The sequence below is a fragment of the Carettochelys insculpta genome, chromosome 6, assembly GCF_033958435.1.
Source record: "Carettochelys insculpta isolate YL-2023 chromosome 6, ASM3395843v1, whole genome shotgun sequence".
Lineage (NCBI taxonomy): Eukaryota > Metazoa > Chordata > Testudines > Carettochelyidae > Carettochelys > Carettochelys insculpta.
Window position 1 is genome coordinate 71,581,296 of NC_134142.1, and position 22,951 is coordinate 71,604,246.

Consider the following 22,951-nt stretch of genomic DNA (forward strand, 5'->3'; position numbering starts at 1 on the left):
GGAACAGGATGGAAGTGATAGATCAGAAGGGGTCACACCTCCGGGGGTAGGGATGGTGGGATAAATGGAAGACTTTGTGCCCACAAGAACACACTCCTTTCTATAGCTCAGAATGAGATTCAAGATTCTTTCATTTCACCATTACTCTGCTGTCAGCAAAGGGCTCTGCAGCCTACTAGCAAAATGCATGTCTCATCTCCCTCTAGCACTAATTCACATAGATGACAGCCTAATGCTGCTATCATTTATTCCATTAGCACAAGTGGCAAAGGTCTGGGTGGTTGATCTAAAAGTTCCACCTCTGCAGATGACTCAAAGTCGGTGTCCGTATGCCACCACATGATGAAATTCTTGTTTTTTCAATTTGTTTTCTGAAAACCTCGGAAATTAGATAACACAAACATTTTTAAGGTCACAAGCTCAAGTTAGGAAATGACAGAATCAATGTTGCCTATGAAACTTTAAATTGTGCCCACTTTTGTATATGTACTGTGAAACAGTTTTTAAACCACATGATCAAGTACCATTTTGTCCACAAAAACCCTCACCTCATTCATCGTAGGGGATGAATGGTGCTTGCTTAATGAACTATTTGACATTTGTTTTCCCCACACTGTTCAATATGTGACCCCATACCTTCTTTACTGCATACTATTCAAACACTGCTCTAATAACAAACTTATCAGATTCCTCACAGGTTTTACTATTATGCTTATCATTACAACATCTGAGTGCTTTACTTAAATTTATTTTCAAAATACTCCTTTGAAGTATTATTACCTCCTTTTTCTCAGATGTAGCACTGAGGCACAAATAGATTATGGTCAAAAATATGCACTAAATGTGGATACCCAGCAAGACTTTTTCTAGAGTTATTTAGAATTATTTAGTACCACATGTTCAAAGCACAGTTTCCACTAACTCCAACTGCAGCTGTGACTGGTCAGTACTTGTACAAATCATAACTCAGAATCTCAAGTCAGGCACTCAGAAAATGAGAAACACATAATTAGTAGCCACCTGTAAAAAAGTGTGGTTTAAGTGAGTTACATAGCATTACACAGAAATTCTGAAGCAAAAGCAAGGACAGAATCCAATTCTCCAGGACAGCATTCATCTGCTTTAACTGTGAGCCACCATTCTTTTCTTACAAACCCTTTCCACATTTGTTACATTTTCAAACTGTGCAACAAACGAAGATGGATTCCTGCAAGACAAGCTTACTTTACTACTCAAACTTAATTCATCCCCTTTAGATACATCTTGTGCACTGTTTGAGGCAAGGGTCCTGTGGAAAAAACAGCATGTGGTCCCATCATGCAGGCTTATATCATTATGTATATGCAAAAGGGATCTGATTTAAGGATGGACAGCCAATTATAATGCTGGCATTTCCTAGCCTGTGAGTGTTTTACTTTCTAACCTTAATAACGTTATCAGAGGAGTGTGTGTGTCTGTGTGCCCACGCATACGCACAAGCACATACATGTATTCATATATAATGCATATGTATCACCTTTTGTACATGATCTAAATATATATATAAATCCAGATACGTTATAAAAATTCACATGCAGCATGCATGTGTTTTTATGGTATTATTGGTATATTCCATGGTCAAACTGGAAATTAATCTGCATGCCTTTGAACAATTTAGCATAAATTAAGGTATATACTGGTTTGACGCTAGCTCCCCCTCCAGACCAGCCTAACAACCTTGTAATTACTTTATATTTTAAACTCTGACTACACTATAGATTTAAATGCTCAAATTCAACTGTTTCTTTGAGAAGACATCATTTTGCCTGAATCCCTGAAGTTATGATGAAAAGACTGATCACAAAATGAATATCCAAAACTCTACAAACAAGACTGAAATTCTTTCAGTCTAAAGTACAAGTAAGAAGGGCAATCATTTATACAGCTACAGTAGATCTGAACAGATCAAAACTTTTCTTAATCGGACAGGTATTTCAGGAATCGTCTAAAACATTTATCTTCAACAAAATTCCATGATGCACAAAAACTAATTTGTCTGCAGCCTTAATAAAGTAATTATAAACAATTAAAAGATGATTAAGGGAACTAGTAAACCCCTCTCGATCTTAATATCTTTGCTGATATTCATTTGTTCTTGAGTAACCATGAAGACAAGGTTTTACAACTGTTCTTGCTGTCATACTGTTTTCTTTCAGTTGTTCATCTAATTTATTCAGACACATTTCTAAACACAATAAAAAAAGTTGTTAGATACACATATCTCCAATTGTCTGTGGCTGCAATACCGCATTTGTGCGATTGAGCATCCCAGTGTATGCTTCCTACTGTATCCTCATTCCTGAAAAGCTTAGTCAGAAATATGAATAATTATACTCTAGACGTGAAAGACTGGTTGGCTTGTTGTGTGCACTTGAGCGCGGGCAGGGGGCAGAACTTAGTAAAACACTGCTGCTATGCACAGTACAACGATTTCAGTTTGAAATTATTTTGGGCAATTGCTCATTCATCTTTGGCTATATACAAGCTCGTACAGCTGCAGTATCCAAGCAAATACAGGTCATTAAAAATACACAAATCTGGCACTTAAACTGCAGCCACCAACATAAATATTGTTGATCATGAACTTTCTCTAATACATGTAAAAAGATGACTGTAAAATATGCCTTTATTGACCATATACTGGGAAACAGCTAATATCAAGTTCCTTCATAGTTGCCCATAGAATTTACAGCTTTGAGTTTTTCCACTACTTAAGATAGGGATGATTTTCAAAAAGAACTTAAATGTTGTTTAACCCAAGAACCATCTCACTTCTAAATGGTCATTCTGAAATATCAAAATATTGCCTTGAGCTCTACACAATGCCTAAAAATTGATAGAAACGTATTAAAAATGCTACTTTAAAATGCCAACTAAACACTAGTGTATTTTCGAAAATAAGCAGAACATAAGTATGGTCCCAGACATATTTACTGGAGTGGCACCACCTAGCATGTGCAAGCCATTACCCCACTCCACACTGTGCTGCACACACATAAGCTTGGTTTACACAAGAGTTACTTGGGGATACCTACATCAGCCCAGGGTGTAAAAAAACATACCCCTTCCATAGTTAGGTTAATATAACAGAGATGTAAATGTAGCTATTTCAACAGAAGTGTGTTTGACAAAGCTCATGTTGTTTAGGGAGGTTGTGTTCCTACACCAACAGAAAAATCCCGTCTGTCAGGCATAAGCTGTGTCAACACTATAAAGCTCTGCCTACATGGCTATGCCAGAATAACCACCATAGTGTAGACAAACTCAGAGACAGTCTCCCTCCCAAAGAGGTTGCAGTGTAAGGCTCAATCCTGCAACATGAGTGCAGAGCTACAGAGCTATGCTACAAGTTCTATATGTCGCCTAAATAGTGAGACAACAAGATGATATAATCAAACACTTAGGTGAACACACAAGGCAACAAGTAAGAGGACTGCTAAAATAAGCATAAGTAGTATGATTAGAGTAGTCTCCTTCCCCCGAACCTCAGTTTACTGGTCTGGCCTTATAATTCGTGCTTTTTTAGACAAGGCCCACCCTTTCCGAGCTTGTGGACAGCAATGGGCAACCAGAAGATGCTGCCATAAACAATCAGCTATCACAGCATCCCTAGAAACAACCATGTCAAGCGCCAGCGCCCTGTCCAGGCTACAATTCCAAATGCTACCAATTAATCCGAGGTGGAACGGGGCGACAGAGCCTCGTGTGGGCAAGCGCCCGGCGGCAACTGACTTGGGAGCGGATCCGTGGGGCAACCCCTCCTCCGGCTCCCCGGGCCCTTCACGTTAAGGAGATCCACTCCGACCACCAGCGTTTGGTGCTCGTCATTTCACCCTGCAAAGACCGACGGCGGGGCCGGAGCACCGGCGGGGCGACCGAAGTTTGCCGCGGGGGCCGCGGCCGCAGCACTACAGCAGCGCTGCCCTCCCCGCAGCCCTCGGCAGCCCGGCCCCCGGAGCTCCGCCTCCGCCCGCGCAGCCCGCTCCGCACTCCCCGCCGGGCTGCGGGAGCTCGGGACTCGCACGCAGCTACCCGGGCTCCGGCCCCGCGTCCCGCCGCCCGCTCGCAGGGGTTCAGCAGCCCCTGGCGGCTCAGGGCCCGGCCCGTGACTCCGCGCGGGGGCGCTCTCCTCTCCCCGCGCCACCGGCGGCGCTTGCCGAGCAGCGCCGGCACCTCCACAGCCCAGGCCCAGGGTGGGATGGGGAGCGGAGGATGCAGCTGCCTCGGCTCGGCTCCCGACCCACGTCCCAGCGCCCGTCCCTTACCCGAGGGCCAGCACCGCCGCCCGCCCGCGGGCTCGGCTCCTGCTGCGGGTGCCGGCTCCGAGGAGGCGCCAGCGCGCGGCTGGGGTGGGGGCGATGAAAAGACGGAAACAGGAACCTGCAGCCGCTTAACGGAGCCTCCGATTGACTGAGAGAGGGGGAGTAAAAGGCAGAGACAGCGAGCAGGCGCGCGCGCTCCCGGGACTCAGTGCTGACCCGGAGCGCGCACCAGACACCGGCCGCCTGCGAGCGTTCAATGGGCGGACGAGGCTTCTCGGGTAGGGGAGGGATTCGACTAAGCCAGGCTTTGACGAGAGCTTTGACGGCCGGCAGTGCGCATGCCCCAGGGGGGCGCTCTTGCCATTGGCCCAGACTGAGAGCGGGGCGTGGCTGGGCGGCGGCGTTGGGAGGCGGGTGGCACGGCGCGGGCTGGGCGTCGGACTTTCACGAGGCCGTGCCTGGGCCGCGGCTTGACTGAACTGCGCCACTCGGGGCCCGGGGGCGCTTCCGCTTCTCCGGGGAGCGGGTCTGAGGCGCCGGCCTACCTGCCTTCAGCCCGGCTACTGGTATGGGGTCGCAACGGGCGGAGGCGGGGCTGAGGCGCTTCCGCCGGAGCTGCAGGTGGGGCAGGTTTGAGTGGAGCCCGGTGAGCGCCTGCTGCTACCTAGGGCGCCGCCTTTGTAGGTGCTGTGCCTGGAGCGTTCGTCACGTGGGCATCTTTAAAGAATAATCTTTAATTCCTTGCGGTTCCCGGACACTCCTGCAAGGTTGGCAGCCCCAGCACCATCCCAGGCAGCCGGAGCAGTGCGGGGGGCGGGGGCGGGGGCGGAAGCCCCTTGCCTCTGGGTGGGAAGGTCTCTCCGGGGAAACCTGCACTTTTGTCAGGTAGGCTTAGTGTCCAGCTGGAAGCGGTGTGTTCTCTTCCTGCCCCAAGATAAGCGTTGTTGCACCCTTGGCAACAGTTTGTGGTCCAGCAGCCACTTCCAATGACCTCTGTCAGGATTTATTTTTTAGGTTAGGGTCCTAGGTTAATTTCTGCAATATATAGTTTTAGAAGGGTGCAAATGACAGCAAATAAGTCTTTCTTGGGTCCTGTTTTGAACAAAAACAACTAATTGGCTTTTCAGATGCTGGGATATGTTGAACATCCACAAATTTGGTACCTGAAGGGTGATGTGGTTGAGGTTTATAAAATAAGTAACAGCATGGAAAAAGTTTAGATAAGAATTATTTATCCTTTCACACAACACACAAATCACAGGGACCATAATCACATTGAGTCAGTGGCCTGAATACAAATGTGAGGAAATACTTTTTGCAGTCTGTTCAGTTAAACTGTAGCATGCATGGCCGTGAGATGATGTGGTTAAAAATATAACTTTTTTCAAAAAGAACTCAAATTAATCTGAATATTAACAAAGATAATCTGGGAAGCAATCCTGTGCTTCCAGACAAGAGATTTTCTGGACTATGGGAGGTCAATATTGTCTAGCAGCATTACCAACAATTTCACTGCTTACTGGGGTCTGAGAAGACCTTTGGGGTAAATTATGGCTAAATAACGGCACAGAACACTGAAAGCCAGGAGGGGTGGTTGTAAAACAACTTTATTGGATCAAAGGAAACATGGCCACACCTATGATAAGTGGTCATCCAGCTAACTAAAATCGTGCAGGATGAGAGTTCCAGATTAGAGAGGTTCAACCAGTACACATGAAACTATCAACTTCCTGAGAAGTCTTAAGGGTTGGAGTCACTGCAGTAGCTATCAGTTCTATAATTTCCTTTACTCTCCTTCATTTCCTTTAAAATTGAACTAAGGCCTTACCTCCACTAGAGAAGTTAATCAATAATATAGCAACCGAAGATTTTACACTCCTTGTTGCACCGCTCCCTGATAATGTCCATGCTGGTCATGTTGCCCCAGTTTAAAGACCCTTAGTTTTTTCCCTGCATCCACCCTCGTGCTGTGTGCATTAATGGAGGTGCAGTGCCCTCTAGAAATGAGGCCTCATTACTGCTGGCTGAAACTCAGTAATTCTGGGGAAAGTGATATTTGTGTGTTTGTTAATATCGCTTTTCACAAGAAATTTTAGCAAGTCTTTCAAAAACAACCAAAAAAGCAAAAGAAACAAGAAAAAGGTAAGATTGTGCAAAGCACCTTATTTGTGTTTGTCTCAAAGAGTAGAGAAAACTATATATTATTTTTAATATTCAGCAAAAATACGACAAATGATAATGATTTAGATGTGTATATGTATTTGTTTTTTCCTTACATTAAGTAGTGTAGGGAAAATTGTGAGAACAGGCAGCAGCAAGAGTTAGTGATGCACTAGCACTGAGGCCACCAACATTTTTTGTGACAATCCATGTATTGAGTCATAGTGCCTTGAGTATGGAGCTAAGCTCAGGCCTACAGGACAGGACCTGCTGTTGTGGGGTGGATCTTGGTAGTCAGCCCCCTTCCCAGGCTCTCCCATCCATCCAAGCACTTTATTAAATTCACAGAGAGAGAAAATTCACAGAAAGGGAAATTGTGGAACTGTGACTTTTCCATCACCACGAAAACCCACAGCTCCAACAATAGGAAGTGTGGTAAGAAGGGTCACGCTCTCACTATTTGCTGGTAAACATACGTAATTCCCCAATCAGTGTCCTACAAGTCAAAAAGGTACCGACATTCTTAAAATAGCAGGACCAGTTGAAATGTTCATGTCTCTGGTAAGAGACATTGGCTGTGTCTACACTAGCCCAAATCTTCGAAATGGCCATGCAAATGGCCAGTTTGAAGATTACTAATGAGATGCTGAAATGCATATTCAGCCCCTTATTAGATTGCTGGCAGCTGGGGCTGTTCAAAATGGACGCTTTTCACTGTCGTGCAGCTCATCCAGACAGGGGCCCTTTTCAAAAGGACCCCGAGAACTTCGAAATCCACTTATTCCTATCTGCTGATAGGAATAAGGGGATTTCAAATTGTCAGGGTCCTTTCGAAAAGGGCCCTGGTTTGGAAGAGCCACATGGCAGGGAAAAGCAGCAATTTTGAAGAGCTGCAGCCACCGGCTTGCCAATGAGATGCTGAATATGCATTTTGGCTCCTCATTACTAATCTTTGAAATGGCATTTGCATGGCCATTTCGAAGATTTGGGCTAGTGTAGACATGACCATGGTCTGTTAAAAGATATCCATAGGAGAGTTTTCAAAAATGCAAGGCAGCTGTCGTGGTGGTAAACGAGTTTCTGGGCCTTCATTATAAGCGCTGGAAAGCATGAAGGAGCAGTGCACAGACATCAGTGAAATGCTTTGCTCAATCTGCTAATCCAGTGAATTCTGTGTACTCTGCTTTCCTGGCCTTAAAATCACCCAAGAAATGCAGAGGGAGGTAGATAAACGTCCAGTTACAACCTGAGAAAATGCAACAAGCCAGTACAATGCACTTTAATAATTCAAAAAATTATAAATCGCCCCGCATCAAAACATATTGAAAGATATACACATCACTTTTCCAAATATTGTGCAATACATAGTGCATATCTTCACTTTTTTGTTGGGAGATTAAATGGCAGAAACAGGAAGGATATCTACATGACAAGGGAATTCCAGTATGAGTCAATTTCTGAACATTGTAATGCAAGATACTGGGCAAGAGCTGGGATCAGCAAAGAATGTATATAATCTGTAATTCTATTGTATATTTCCATGTAGCCTCAGAACAGTAAGACCCTAGCACATAGTGCAGCTCAATCTCCTGTTTCATATAGCTCTCCAGATGCGTTGTCTAAACTAATTTAGTATGTATCTTATTGCTGAGATCAGCCATGTTCCAGACAACTGGAAAGTAGCTAATGTAATGCCAAATTTTAAAAAGTTCTCCAGTGCAGACCCTGGCAGTTATAGGCCCTGGAGCCTGACTTCAGCACTGGACAAATTAGTAAAAACTTAAGAATAGACCAGAATTATCAGACACAGTTGTTGGATAAGAATCAACACAGCTTTTATAAAAGGAAATCGTGCCTTACTAATTTATTACAATTATTTGAAGGCGTCAGCAAGCACGAGGGTAAGAGTAATCCATTCCATACATTCTATTTGAAGTTTCAGAAAACTTTTGACATGGCTCTTCACCAAAGGAAACCATGGCCTAGTCTACACTAAGGATCAGAGTTGATCCCAGAATATATAATTCTAGCCACAAAATTTGCATAGCTAGAATCAACATATCAGGATCTACTTTCTTCCCTGGTGTAGGTCAGGCCTCTTTGGGCTCACGTTGACATACCTTACTCTGCACATCAGCATGGAGTGCGAGGGTAGATGGCTGAGCCCAGAGAGATCAGTTTTGCTGCATCTTCATACACATGGCAAAATAGATCCTAGAAGATTGATTGTGGTGTGCCAGCCCCCTGGTAAATATAGACATACCTTTAGTAGCTATGGGATAAGAGGAAGGGTCCTTTCGTGAATCACTAACTGGTTGAAAGATAGGAAATAACGGGTAGGAATAAATGGTCAGTTTTCATAATGGCAAGAGAGGTGATAAGTGGGGTTCCCCAAGAAGCTGTTCTGAGACATGTACTGTGCAATTTATTAATGATCTCAAAAAGGCAGAGTAAACAGCAAAGTGAAAGTTCGTAGACAATACAGAATTATTCGGTATGGTCAAGTGCAAAGTAGACTGCAATAATTTACAAAAGGATCTCACAAAACTGGGTTATTGGGCAACAAAATTACAGATGAAATTCAACATTGATAAATACAAAATAATTCATACTGGAAAAAATAATCCCAATAATACAAACAATGATGAGGTCTAAATTAGCTACTGTCACTCAGGAAAGACATCATGGGCAGGGAGTACTCTGAAAACTTCTGCTTAATGAAAGCACCAGTTAAAATGTCTAACAGTATGTTAGGAATTATTAGGAAAACTGCAGAAAATATAACAATGCCACTATACAAATTCATGATTCACCCACACCTTTAAGATTATGTTCAGTTATGGCTACCCCTTGTCAAAAATGATTTAGTGGAACTGGAAAAGGTTCAGAGAAGAGCAAAGATAATGGAGGGTATGGAATTACTTCTATAGGAGGCAAGACTAAAAAGATTAGGGCTGTTCAGGTTAAAAAATGACTATGGAAGGATATTATAAAAGTCTATAAAGTCAAGAATGGTGCAGAAAAAGTGAATAGAGAAGCTTTACTTTTGTTTTCATACAATACAAAAAACAGGTGACGTGTAGCACGTCCCGTGACGCCCAGCCCCTTGGTCTAGGGCAGGCGGCAACAAAAAGGGGGTTAGGGCACCAGCCCGTACTCAGTTCGGGCAGTCAGCGGCTCACCGCTACCACCATACAGGCCCCAGCCCTCAATCTAGGGCGGGGCAGCAGTTCACAAGAGTTGTATAGTTCTGGGCCCAACCCTCAGTCCAGGGCAGGGCAGCAGTCCCAAGTAATAATACAGTTCTGGGCCCAGCCCTCAGTCCAGGGTGGGGCAGCAGTTCACCAGAGTTAAGCACTGGCCCAGCCCTCAGTTTGGGGCGGGGCAGCAACACAAGGGTTAAGCACCGGCCCAGCCCTCAGTTTGGGGCGGGGCAGCAACACAAGGGTTAAGCACCGGCCCAGCCCTCAGTTTGGGGTGGGGCAGCAACACAAGGGTTAAGCACCGGCCCAGCCCTCAGTTTGGGGTGGGGCAGCAACACAAGGGTTAAGCACCGGCCCAGCCCTCAGTTTGGGGTGGGGCAGCAACACAAGGTTTACAGACAGGCTCAGCGTGGGCTGGCCCTGTCAAGGAGGGGGTAGGGGGTCGCAGGCCCTCCCACTCCACTGCGACCCGGCCCAGGGCCCTGGGGGTCGCTCACATGCAACCCCGGCAGTGGGGATCCAGACCACAACACGCTGCCATTGGTTCGTGAGCGTCGTTCCCCGGGCCACTTCCTACCTCCCCCTCTGTTGGCGGCAGGTCCCAGTCCATCTGGTCGAGGGGTCCTCCTAGGTCGGTCTCCTCCAGGTCATCCACCTTCGGGGGCTCCGGCCAATCGTCCATAACAATGTCGTTAGGGTAGTCAGGCGGCGGTAATACAGGAGACGCAAGGCGGTCCTGGGTCTGAGTGCTGTAAGGATCCGCCGGGACTCTGGGGCAGCCCGCTCCCGGGGCCTCTTCCAAGGCAGGGGGTCTCCGCCGGCGGGAAGGTCCTGGTAGGTCTGGGAAGTCTGGGTAGTCTCCTTGGGGCATGTGGAGCCTCTGGGGGCCTGCTCCTCCGGCCTGGCCGGGCGGCCATAGGCCCTCTCCCTTTGGCTCCGAGGAGCTCATGCAGGCACGTCCTCCCTGCCCGGAGGCCCAGCCCCGAATGGTTCCTGAGTCCTGCCTTTGGCTCTTCTAGCCCTTGGCCCCGCCCTCTGAGGGGCGGGCCTCTGGTCTCCTGACTCCGGCCCCACCCACCAGGGCCTCTGCATAGCTTCCCCTGCCTCCGGGTCTGCAGGAGGCCATACTGACTCACTACATGACCCAATGAAATTAATAGGCAGCAGGTTGAATACAAGCAAGAGGAAGCACTTTTTTCACATCTGACAAAGTGGGTCTTTGCCCACAGAAGCTTATGCTCCAAAATATCTGTTAGTCTATAAGATGCCACAGGACTTCTTGTTGTTTTTGAAGATACAGAGTAACTTGGCTACCTCTCTGATACTTCTTTCACACAGTGCACAGTTAACACGTAAACTTCATTGATATGGTTTGTTGGGATGGATAAAATTACAACTGGATTCAAAAAATGAACTGGGTAAGTTCATGGAAGATAGGTCCCTAAGTTGCTATTAGCCAAGATGGTCAGGGCTGCAGCATCACAATGCAGGCAATCCTAAACCTCTGACTACCAGAAACTAGAAGTAGAAGACAGGGTGAATCATCCCATAACTGCTCTGTATATTCCCCCTGAATCTCTGACGATCACCTATACCAAAGACAGGATTCTGTGCAAGATGAACCATGGTATGACCCAGTAAGGCAGCTCATATGTATGTATGTTGTGTCTCTTCAGCACCTACCATAGCTTTTCTCCTTGTACTAGTGAATGCTCTATCATTTGCCCTTCAGTCTTCAAAATGTCCTCCATCATCTTTTACTCCTGACTTGATTGTTGAGGCAGTTGTTTGGCAATTTGGGTACAGACCAGTGGCCATTTCAGCAATAGCCGTTGGGTCAATATCAAAGGGAGAAGAAGGATAAAATCGGTATCCATAACTAACTTTCCCCTGAGATCTGACAACATAAAAGCTGTGTCTGCACATGCCCCCTTCTTTTGGAGGGGGCATGTTAATATGGCACTTCAGAAGATGCTAATAGGGTGCTGACACAAATATGCAGCTCCCTATTAGCATAATGATGTCTGTGTGATTCAGAACTCCTGCTTTCTGAATGCATGCCACTTGTCTAGATGGGGGCCGTTCAAAAGGACCTCCCTGACTTCGAAAGCCCCTTCTTCCTAAAACCAAATAGGAAGACCAAAATGGCTCAGATGGTAAACAGATCACCAGTGGCTCTCCTTTTGGGGCTGCTGCTCCTACTCCCTTCCATTATTGTTATTAAAAAATTGTATTGAAGTAAAACCTGTAAGTCAAAGTAAAAAATGGAGCCCCCTGTAGTTCTAGCAGCCTTATTTCGAAATAAGCTATTCTGCTTCTACACATGAAGGCTGCCCCCTCTTCTAGAAAGGGCATGGTAACAAGTAGAGCAGAAGCAGCAAATGAGGCCTGGATTAAAATATCTCATGCCTCATTTGCATATTACTACAGGATCTCGCTTCTGGAGGATTTCCTTCCAGAAGCAAAAGCTGCTGTGTAGACAGGGTTCCTTCAGAAGGAAACGGGTCTTTCCAAAGGAAACCGCCCTTCCACAAGACCCTTCTTCCGCAAATGTTATTGTGACATTACTTTGCTGTGTAGACACTGTATACGTAACAAAACCATTCCCACCGTAAAAGACTGGGATCTAATCTAAATATTTGAGGAAGACAAAAAAGTGAATTCAAGCAAATAGGGGAATGGATGGTAACATTCTCATGATTCAGGGAACTCTGAATTCCAAACATTCCAAAGGGCAAATGTGCTAATACAGTAAACCCTTGATTTAATGCACCAGTGGGAGGAAGGGGTATTCGTTAATGTCAAAAGTCCGTTATATCCAAATGGTTGTACTGTATGATGATGCACTGACCTTCGAGTCACTCACTCACTCCTGTCCTCTGCCTCCCCTCTTCCCTTACCCTTCCTGCCCTATTCTTCTCCTCACACCTCCATCTCCCTCTCCCAATTACCAGGAGAGGAGCTGGATGCCACCCTGGCTCCTTCCACCTCCTGCAGCTCCTCCAGCCCCCGGCTCCGAGGCTCCCACAGGAAAGTAGAGCGTGGCCACCCCAGCCTGCCAGTGGGCAGCAGCCTCCAACAGCATGGCTGCTGCTCAGCGCCATTGCAGGAAGTGGTGGTCAGGTGCCAACACACTCCACACACAAGAGGCTGGGGAGAAGAGCTCCTGCGCCCTGCTACATTCCCCCCGCAACCCTGGCTCCTCTGGCCCTGGTGACCCCAATCACTGTGGTGGCCCCTCCAGCCCTGGCGGCCCCAGCCACTCTGGCAGCTCCTCCAGCCCCAGCAGCAGCTCTAGTGAGTCTGTGGCAGGCAGCGTCTGTTATTTCCGAAGTCTGTTGCATCAGGGTCTGTTAAATCGAGGGTTTATTGTACCCCTTAACTGCAGACAGTTCTCGCCTTGTGGGGAGCTCACCTTCTGTAAGATTTGCAAAAGGGAAAGATGAAAAATTTTTCTGTAGAATTATATGAAAACCAGGAAGAGATGCTGCAATTTTATTTTCCCTTATGGAACAGGGTGAATTAAGGCAATGTATTGTAAGGATAAATATATTCATCCAGCCACCAAGGGATATGCCAAAGCAATAGAATAACTTCAGTGTGACTTTCTCAAAGTGGAAAAAAGGACTGAAGAAAAGCCCAGCCAAAATAAACAGACTATTATGTTACAATGCTTGTGGCTACTGCAATTGTACTTACTGTTGTGTGCAATTAAATTAATTACAAATATTTGCTCAGTGCCATAATGACACCACTGTTCATTTTCATGCTTTCAAGCATGCTGCCTTACCATACAACACTAGAACTGGCTTTGCATCAATTACAGGTCTGGCTGGACATGGGATGGCAAATAAAACATGACAAATGCTTTGGCCAAAGTCTCATCACTTGTGCTCTATCAATTCCCTTTTTTATGTTGTGGTCCATTTGTGCTTTTGGTGTCTTTTTTTAACCTGCACTTTGGGACTGGCCATGTGAAATGGCTCTGCCAGCAACTGGAGCAAGCTGTGCTAATTGTTCCTGTTCTCAGTTGGTGGGTTTAATATCAGAGAGAGTCAAAGCCAAGAGAATAATTCAGGAAAGAAAATGGAGGAGACATACTTTCATGCTTGTGTCATTATCTCCGCCCTTTCACAAATTCAGAGGCAGCAGCTGTGTACACCCACAAGCAAGGTTCCCAGACCAGCATAAAAGGACCACAGATAAGTACCTTTTACTATCTAAAGCAGTAAGTGTAGAGGCTCCCTTGTCATCACTAGAACTCCTCCAGTGGGCAACAATCAATGTGTCATCCCAGGAACACTTAAGGACATGCTTCACTTGGTGCAAGCTTAAGTGATTAAGGTGACACCTACACTACAAGACAAATGCAAATGTAAGGCAGTTAGCTCAATATTACAACACAACTGTCTTCACTGTAAATACCATTAATTCAATTTAGGGAGCACTAATATTGATATCATAATATTGTCAAAACTGGCTGGGTGTAGCATTAAGTTAGAATTTAAAAGTCCTAATGAAAGCCACTATGGAAGCACCATGTCTTAAAATCAAATTCACTAGCCTCCAGAGGTGTCCTGTATGTATTCCGCAAAGTCCCACAGTGCTCCACTCTGGCTTCTTCTATCTCCTCTGCTCTTTGGGTGCACAGGAACTAGGTGTAACAAAGCCCCCAAATTTGAATTTGGCAACAGGAAGCATATGGCTGTGGGGTCATGCTTGTATGAGAGCTTGAGAAACTTCTTTCTTTGCTATCAGTGCTATGAGTGCATTTACCCATTCAAAATAGCCCCAACATGGAGTTCATGGTTATGTCTCTACCTCTGCAAGCTGAACACTTGGGATTTTTTCCTGGACGTGTGGCAGCCCGTGCCCCATTGCACCACGTGGCAGCTAACACGTGATTAGCTGGCGGGGTCATGCATGAAAAAGAGGCCGAGAAACTTCTGCAGTTTACATTTGTGCAGGGACTCCCTTCTTCCTCCCCCACAGGTGACATGCAGTTGGGGTCTTTCCCATGCCCAACCACATCATGTGGCTAGCCCCTCACCCAGTAAAACAACATGCCTGCTGTTCAGTACAGACCATGCTGCCAGGCAGCAGCATGTCCTGGCTTACGCATGGTGAAGCTCCAAGAGCAGGAAAGATTTTTGGGTGCTGGCTGTCACCCAGGTGAAGTCTGCTTCAGTGACTAAGATTTTTGGGGGGCCTGCTGCCCGAAGGGGGACAGCTTCAACTAGCTCACTCTCCCCCCCACAAAAATATTTTCAGGGGCTTGCTGCCATCGGGGGGGAAGTATCCCCCAGCAGCTCTGATTTTCAAGGGCTTGCTGCCGACCTGCGGGACCATTTCAGCTGGCTCTGCAGCCACAGACCCCACCTTCCACCCACCCAAAAAAGATTTTCAGGGACCATGTCAACTGGACCATCATCTTCCAGTCATCACAGCCCCCTCCCCGTGGGATGAAGGGGTCCATCACCCTGAGAGTCAGTCAGTGCTCGCTGCCTCACCTGGGCACTACACCTTGTTTCTATCATCTTTCTTCAAGCTTTGGCCTCCTTAACACAGAGGAGAGTGGTTGGAGGACCAGTTGAGAGGACAGACTGCTGGATGATCCCAGGGCACAGAAGCTGGGTAATGGACTGGGAAGCCAAAAACCCTGCCTCACAAAATCTCTTTTTTTCCAAATCTTTACTATCCTACTTTTTCGTCAAGCTTTTAATCGTTCCTGTATTATTTTCAGGGATGATACGTAATCAAGGGAGGGGGGATGGTGGCTAGAGGACCAGGTGAGAAGACTCAGACACCTGCTACTTTTTGAAATATCTTTGGTAATTCAGTTACAGCTACAGTTATGAAAAGCAATTCCATCATAGACGCAAAACATTTCAGTTAATTTGGCGATCTTTGTTGATGTCCTACTTTTCCTTCTTTCCTCCTGGAAAAATGGCTGTTTGCTTTCCATGGGAGGGGAATGAAGGCAATGCAATGTGGGAGGATGACATCACATACCCACAACCACTTGCAGGGCATTTTTTCCCCATGCTGCACCAGCAGAAAAATAAAACCAGAATGCTATGGGGCTGAGGGAGCTGTGGGATAGGTTCCCACAAAGCACTGCTGCAGCAGTCAATGTTTGGCGATTGAGTGGGGCAACAATAAGCCGTCTTTATGGGGACTCTGTGGGGAGGGGAGGATAGTCAAATTCATAAATCACAGTGTGACAAAATTGATTTTAATAAATTTGAACTTATTTCATAGTGTAGATGTAACATTAGTTCCATATGGATACATCCCATTATCATGGTAGTGTATTCAGCACAAATAGTCCTCACTTGGAAGTCACTTGTAGCTGCTGGTGTTCAGTATGTCTGGCAAAAAAAATAGGGCTTAGATTTCTCAAGCTGGGCCTCCTGAAAATGACTAGGCCTCTCTGAAAATTCTGTTTGAAATGATTTGCTTCATACACATAGGAAGCCTTTAGTGAAGCTAGGAATAAAATTTACTTCAGTACAAAACTATACTGTCTTTTCTCACAGCCTTCTTCATTAACTACATACTTTTTAACTCTTCAAACAAATGAGTTGGAGTCCTGTAACAACTTTGTTTACTATACACTCTTTCAGTATCAGAAAAGTATCAGGGCCATGAATAAATGGAAACTCCATTGTCTGAAACCCAGTCACTCTTTCATAGAATCTCAGTAAGCAATGGGGTTGCAGCCCTGTCAGCCCCAGGATATTAGACAATGCAGGCTAGTGACTGATAGGTACAAATAAGGTTAGTGACACAGAGACACACCAGAGGCCCTAGTATCCCCTAACAGGATAAAGATATTTTCCATTGAAATTTATGCCAGTGAACCATATTTTTCTTCTCCTCAAAGTTCACTGGCTCTAATTATCCTCTATTTTGTTGCCCCTTTGTGCTAGTAAAAGGGTCTTAAAAGGCAAGATTTTATTGCAAAGTTCACAATATCTTGTGTTTTTTATAAAGCTTAAGCATCAAATGAACACCCCAGAATCTCAGATTTCATTCGTGTCATTCTAGCCCTCGTGGTTGTGAAGATAAGCTTGAACCCATGAACCTGAACAGCTCACAAGTCAGAAAGCAAATAAAAATACATTTTGAGTTCTCGTTAAAAATCTGATTCTAAGGGGTCTTATCGATGAATCTTTGGAAGTTGGTAAGATTGTCAGTGTTCCTTGCATAACACTGCTACAGCAGAGTGTTGTGTCTGTCACAAAAGCCCTACTCCAGTACTCACCTGGCTTCTGTACTTTGTTGTATGTTGGGAGTAGACCAGAGCTCACTGTACTCTACCTGTTCAGTGTTAGGGCAGCAGCCAATAGAGCAGGAGTCCTCAAGCAAGGGTCTGAGGCCCTCTGGTGAGGGCTATGTGAACAGCTTTCAGAGGGTCAGCTGTAGGTTAACTACAGATTGAACCTCTCTAGTCCAGCATTTTCTGGTGCTGAAGGAAAGAATTTGCCAGACCATGGGAGGTCAATATTGTCTAGCATGTTACCAACACTTCCACTGCTTACTGGTTTCTTTGAAGACATTTAGAGATAAATTAGAGCTAAATAACAGGGCACAATACAGAGAACCAGGACTGGTGGCTGTAAACAACTTTATGGGGCCACAGGAAACGACCACACCCATGATAGGTGGCTGTTCAGCTAACTAAAATTGTGCTGGATTATGGATGTTGCCGGATGAGAGAGTTATGGGTTAGATACGTTTCAAGTGTTGTCATAGCCAGGGGTGGTAGCGGGGATAAGCTCCCACTATCTATAAAATGCTCCCATGGCGTGCATCTCCAATAGCCTCTGACAACCGAAGTCCAGCTCCTAGCCTTCACGTGTGGCTTAGTTTCTAAGCCTGGCAAAACTGTTTGCACTGACAGGAGAAGGTGCGAAGGCGGGTGACTGGCGCCTTCAAACAAGCTGCTTCGGGCAGATGGGGCTTGTCAGCCTGGGAAGGCTGCCCACCTAGGAGAAGGAAACTCTGAGTTAAAACCTCCGCTGCCTTGCGGCAATACCTAGTCATGGGAAAGGCTTCGGCAGTAAACCCCAAGGAAAAATCCAGAGATAGAGCCCCTAAGGCAGTTTGAGGTTGTGCTCAGTCTCACTCTGGCAGCTCCTGCGACGACATTGATGCCAAGCTGTACTGGCTTCTGCCTTTCCCTTGGATTACATCAGTGGCATGGAGAGGGGGAACCTGCTGCTGGGCATCAGCTGGTTCTTCAAACTTACTTGCCCAGGCCTGCGCCCTGGAGAGGACACTCCGGCATCGCTTTCTGAGCGGTGACACAACACGGGAAGCAGCAGTTACCGGTATTAAGCCACTGCACTCGACTGGCGTAGAGTGAGGCGCCAGGGGTTGCTTCCGACGGTGGGAGAGGTCTTCGTATCTCATTGGGCAGCTACTGCCCGCCTCAAGCTGGGCAGCCCCCAGCGAAGTAGGTGCTGCCTCGCCATGGTCCACTTGCTCCACTGGGTGTGTGGGGCTTAGGGAATCAGCGACAGGTGGATCGTTAACCTTACACCAGGCAAAACAAACAAGCAACAAAATAATGCAGCCTTCAGGCTGGGCACATGGAATGTAAGGACCATGATTCTGGCCCTTACGGAAGACCTACAGAGCATTAGTAACCCCTGGAAGACAGCAATTATTAACAACAAGCTGAGAAGCCTGCGGATGGACATCGTGGCCCTCCAGGAAACAAGGCTATCGTCCTCTGGATATCTCAGGGAGAAGGACTTTTCCTTTTTGTGGCATGGGAAGACTCCAGAAGAGGCCAGGGAACACGGTGTTGGCTTCGCAATCAGAAACAGCCTAGTCGGCTCAGTCATACTACCAAATGTGGGAACTGAGAGAATGCTGAAAATCCAGCTTCAAACACCAGTGGGCGTGGTCAACATCTTCAGCGTCTATGCGCCTACTTTAACTTCTGCCCAGGAAGTTAAGGACAAGTTCTGTGATGAACTTAGCATTGCCATCAGTGAGGTACCTTCCCATGAGCCGCTATTCATCCTTGGCGACTTCAACGCCAGAGTTGGCAGCGACCACCACAGCTGGCCATCCTGTCTGGGACAGTTTAGAACAGGGAAGATGAATGAAAATGGACAGCGCCTCCTTGAACTCTGCTCCCAACATGACCTCTGCATAACCAATACCTTCTTCAACGTCAAACCCCAGCACAAAGTTTCGTGGCGACACCCAAGATCGAAACATTGGCACCAGCTTGACCTTGTCCTCACCAAACACAGCCATTTAGGTAATGTCAGGGGTGACACGTAGCTACCACAGCGCAGACTGTGACACTGACCATTTGCTCGTGTGTAGTAAGGTGCACATCCAGCCGCAAAGATTCTTTCGCTCCAAAAAGGAAGGGAGGCCGCGCATTGACACTGGCAAGACTCGTGACCCTTCAAAAGTATGCAAGTTTGTCCAAGCACTTGAAGAGGCCTTGCCCCGCCCAGACGACACTGATATCAGCAAGAGATGGGAACAGCTACGGGACACTATATATAATACTGCAATATCTACCTTTGGGAAGAAGACAGTCAAGTTTGCTGATAGGTTTGAAGCCCACACTGAAGTGCTGATGCCCCTGATTGAGAAGAAGAGACAGGCACTGGCTGCATACAGGTCCTCTCCCAGTGAGGTGAACCTGCAGGCACTCCGGTCTGCTCGGAGTCAAGTGCAGCAGGTTGCTCGGCAGTGTGCCAACGATTACTGGCTCCAACTCTGCTCCAAGATTCAGCAGGCTGCGGACACTGGTAACATGCGAGGAATGTACGATGGGATCAAGCAGGCCATCGGTCCATCACAAAGAAAGACTGCCCCACTTAAGTCGGCCACAGGTGAGGTCTTGAAGGACAGAACCAAGCAGATGGAACGCTGGGTGGAACACTACTCACGGTTGTACGCCAGAGAGACCATAGTTACAGAGGGAGCCCTGAATGCCATCAAGCCTCTGCCCACCATGACTGAACTCGATGCTGAGCCCACCTTGGAGGAACTCAGCGATGCGCTAAAAGCACTCATTTCTGGAAAAGCCCCAGGGAAAGACGGTATTCCGTCAGAAATCCTCAAATGCGCCAACGGTACCCTAGTTTCAGAGCTGCATGGAGTACTTTGCCAATGCTGGAGAGAAGGCAGCATACCACAAGATATGAGGGATGCTAACATCGTTACTGTCTACAAGAACAAGGGTGACAAAAGCGATTGTAACAACTATTGCGGCATCTCCCTTCTCAGTACTGTGGGGAAGCTATTTGCACATGTTGTTCTGAAGAGGCTCAATGTTCTTGCGGAGAGAGTCTACCCTGAGTTTTAATGTGGGTTCAGAGCTGAACAATCCACCATAGACATGGTTTTCTCTGTTAGGCAACTACAAGAAAAGTTCAGGGAGCAGAACAAACCTCTGTATATTGCCTTCATCGACCTGACCAAGGCATTTGACCTCATCAGCAGAAAAGGTCTATTTGCGATTCTGGCTAAGATCAGCTGTCCCCCAACTCTGCTCAGCATTGTTAGGGCCTTCCATGAAGGTATGAAGGGGACCGTAGTATATGACGGATCCACATCCGAACCCTTTGAGATTCTCAGCGGAGTGAAGCAGGGGTGTGTGCTGGCTCCAACACTGGCAGTTTTGCTCAAATATGCCTTCGGAACTGTTACAGAGGGCATCTCTCTCCGCACGAGAACAGACGGCAACCTCTTCAAACTGTCGAGGCTTAGAGCGAAGACCAGGGTGCTTACGAAGAGTCTAAGGGAGTTCCTTTTTGCTGACGATGCAGCTATTGCTGCTCACACTCAGCAGGAACTGCAGTCACTCATAACTCACTCTGCGGATGCATGTATGGAATTTGGCCTCACAATTAGCTTAAAGAAGACCCAGGTGATGGGCCAAAACATGGGTAACGAACCATCTATCAACGTGCTAGACTACAAACTGGAAGTCGTCCATGAGTTCGTGTAACTAGGCTCAACGGTCTCGGACAACTTGTCACTTGATAGCGAGATCAACAAGCGCATTGGAAAAGCCGCCACAACATTCTCCAGGCTGACGAAGAGAGCATGGGCTAACAATAAGCTCACTGTACACACCAAGGTGCAGGTCTACACAGCCTGTGTTTTGAGCATGTTGCTGTACACCAGTGAAACATGGACTTTGCACTCAAAACAAGAGCAACGGGTCAGCACATTCCACATGCGCTGCCTTCGGCGCATACTCGGTATCTCATGGCAGGACAAGGTCCCCAATAGCTCAGTGCTTGAGAGGGCAGGCACTGCCTCCATGTTCACCCTTCTCAAAAAGAGGTGTGCACGCTGGCTGGGCCATGTCTCACATGACGGATGGCCGAATACCGAAGGACCTCCTCTTCAGCAAACTGGCGTCTAGAAAGAGGCCGAAAGGGCGACCTAAATTGCGCTACAAGGACGTGTGCAAGCATGACCTCAGCACTCTCACTATCAGTGTGAACACCTGGCATTCGCTCACCTCAGACAGGCATGCCTGGAAACGGGGAGTGAAGGAAGCTCTTGTTATGTATGAAACTACCTTGGTGAAGGAAGCGGAAGACAGGAGAGCCCTCAGGAAGATCCATGCCCGTGATACCAGAGAGACATCTGCCTGCTGCTGCTCACAGTGCAGAAAGGACTGCCACTCCCACATTGGATTGCAAAGCCACAGAAGACACTGCTCGAATCAGTCCAACTGGGGCGCAAACCCATGATCCCTCGGGATCGAAGGATGTCTACTACGTTCAACCTGTAGGACTCAGGGCAGAAAGCTGAAGCCCAACCACCAGGTCTGAAGCTGAATCCTAAGCAATTTAGCTTTGTGGTGCACACTGTGTCGTGGGGTCCTGAGCAATTGCCCTGCTGGCTACCTCCTAATGCCAGGAGATGATACAGAAGCACTTATAGGAGCTGCAGTGAAACTAAACAAACTCCTCTGTCCCATTTATCAAAGTACTTGCAGTTTCCAGTTCAACACAGGAGAAACAACAACAAATATTGCACAAGAAATGTTATCTGTATCCAAAACATTTCAGCAAAGTGCCCATAAATCTATGTAGGCTTGTGTGATGTAGTTTTGTGCCCTACTCTGCAGTGGTTTTATTGTCATTGGAGATGTGTGGGTCAAAGAGAATGGTGATACAATAATATTAAAATTCGGTGGCCAGATTGTGGAATAAATTGTCTCATGGATACTCCATAAATGTAAGCTGTCTGTATTTAAATACAAAATACAGTTTTTCAGTGGTTTCTTTACTACATGAATGAAACTGGGATAATTCCACTACCAAATCAGCTTTCCTGTGAACTTCAACTAAGCAGAAGTGGTCTGATCTGTAAGGTTGAATTGGTATACTTGAACATGTAAAACTATGGAGCTTCAATGTATATTTTTTAAATTTAATTTTAAGAAAATCCAATAATATATAACATCGTCCTACAAATAAAATAATTCTAACAAAAATATACATGTAGGTATCAAAAATATACAGATGGTCCTTTCTAAGCAGTAATCATTCTGCAGGATTAAATGTCATCAGTCAGTACAAAATTATGACAGGTGGGACTGATAGCACTGCCCATTACTTAAGTTGCTGAACAGAAGACCTTATTTTTGATTGCTTTTAATTCTGCCAAACTTTAAACATTTGGTCTGAAATTTTCTATCTGGGCTGTTTTGCCTTAGGCTGAATTAGTCTAGAAAATTTCAATCACAGTGGTCCAGCCTATTCTGAGAATAAGAGTAGGGAAAAAATAAGTTTTGTCCTTATTCAAAAATTCTCATAGTTTCCTCTGAAAAGCTCTAATGCCACCATGTTTTGGAACAGGGAAAGGAAATTCGGTTAAGTCTGGCTTGAGTGTCATGTGTATTTTTTTTTCTGTTCCTGGGAAAATGTGCCTAAATTTAGCCAATCTATAAGCTTTTGGGTGAGAAAAATGTTAGTTTGCATAGGACCTGTAGAGATGTATTGGAGCTTCACAGTTAAATTCCCCAATGAGTCCGTCCGTTCTGGGGATGCTTTAGCCCAAGGATGAGCAGGTGTTTTCCTGTAATTACAGCTCTGGGCTGCTGTGGGCACAGCTGCAGAACTGGGAGCTGCCATGAAGCAGCGTGGAGGTGAAAACTGTGTTATCTGAATTCAGAGGGAAGAAGCTGCAGCTCTGGGATTAGAAGGGGTAGACTGGACAAGGATTTGGGGAGATGGGGAGAGAGAGATTGAGGCAGAAGGGGGAAGGAAACTGGAACTCAGAATC

The 22,951-nt window shown here is 46.3% G+C and overlaps 1 protein-coding gene across 3 annotated transcripts in view; it reads right to left on the minus strand.

Moving 5' to 3' along the window:
* The window catches only part of FUT8 (fucosyltransferase 8), a 228,983-nt gene extending 224,423 nt beyond the window's left edge, over nt 1-4,560 (minus strand). For all 3 annotated transcript variants that reach the window (XM_074997231.1, XM_074997230.1, XM_074997232.1), the window contains exon 1: nt 4,305-4,560. The gene's annotated coding sequence lies outside the window, so the exon portion shown is untranslated. The remainder of the gene's footprint in view (nt 1-4,304) is intronic.
* Nucleotides 4,561-22,951: the final 18,391 nt, after the last annotated feature.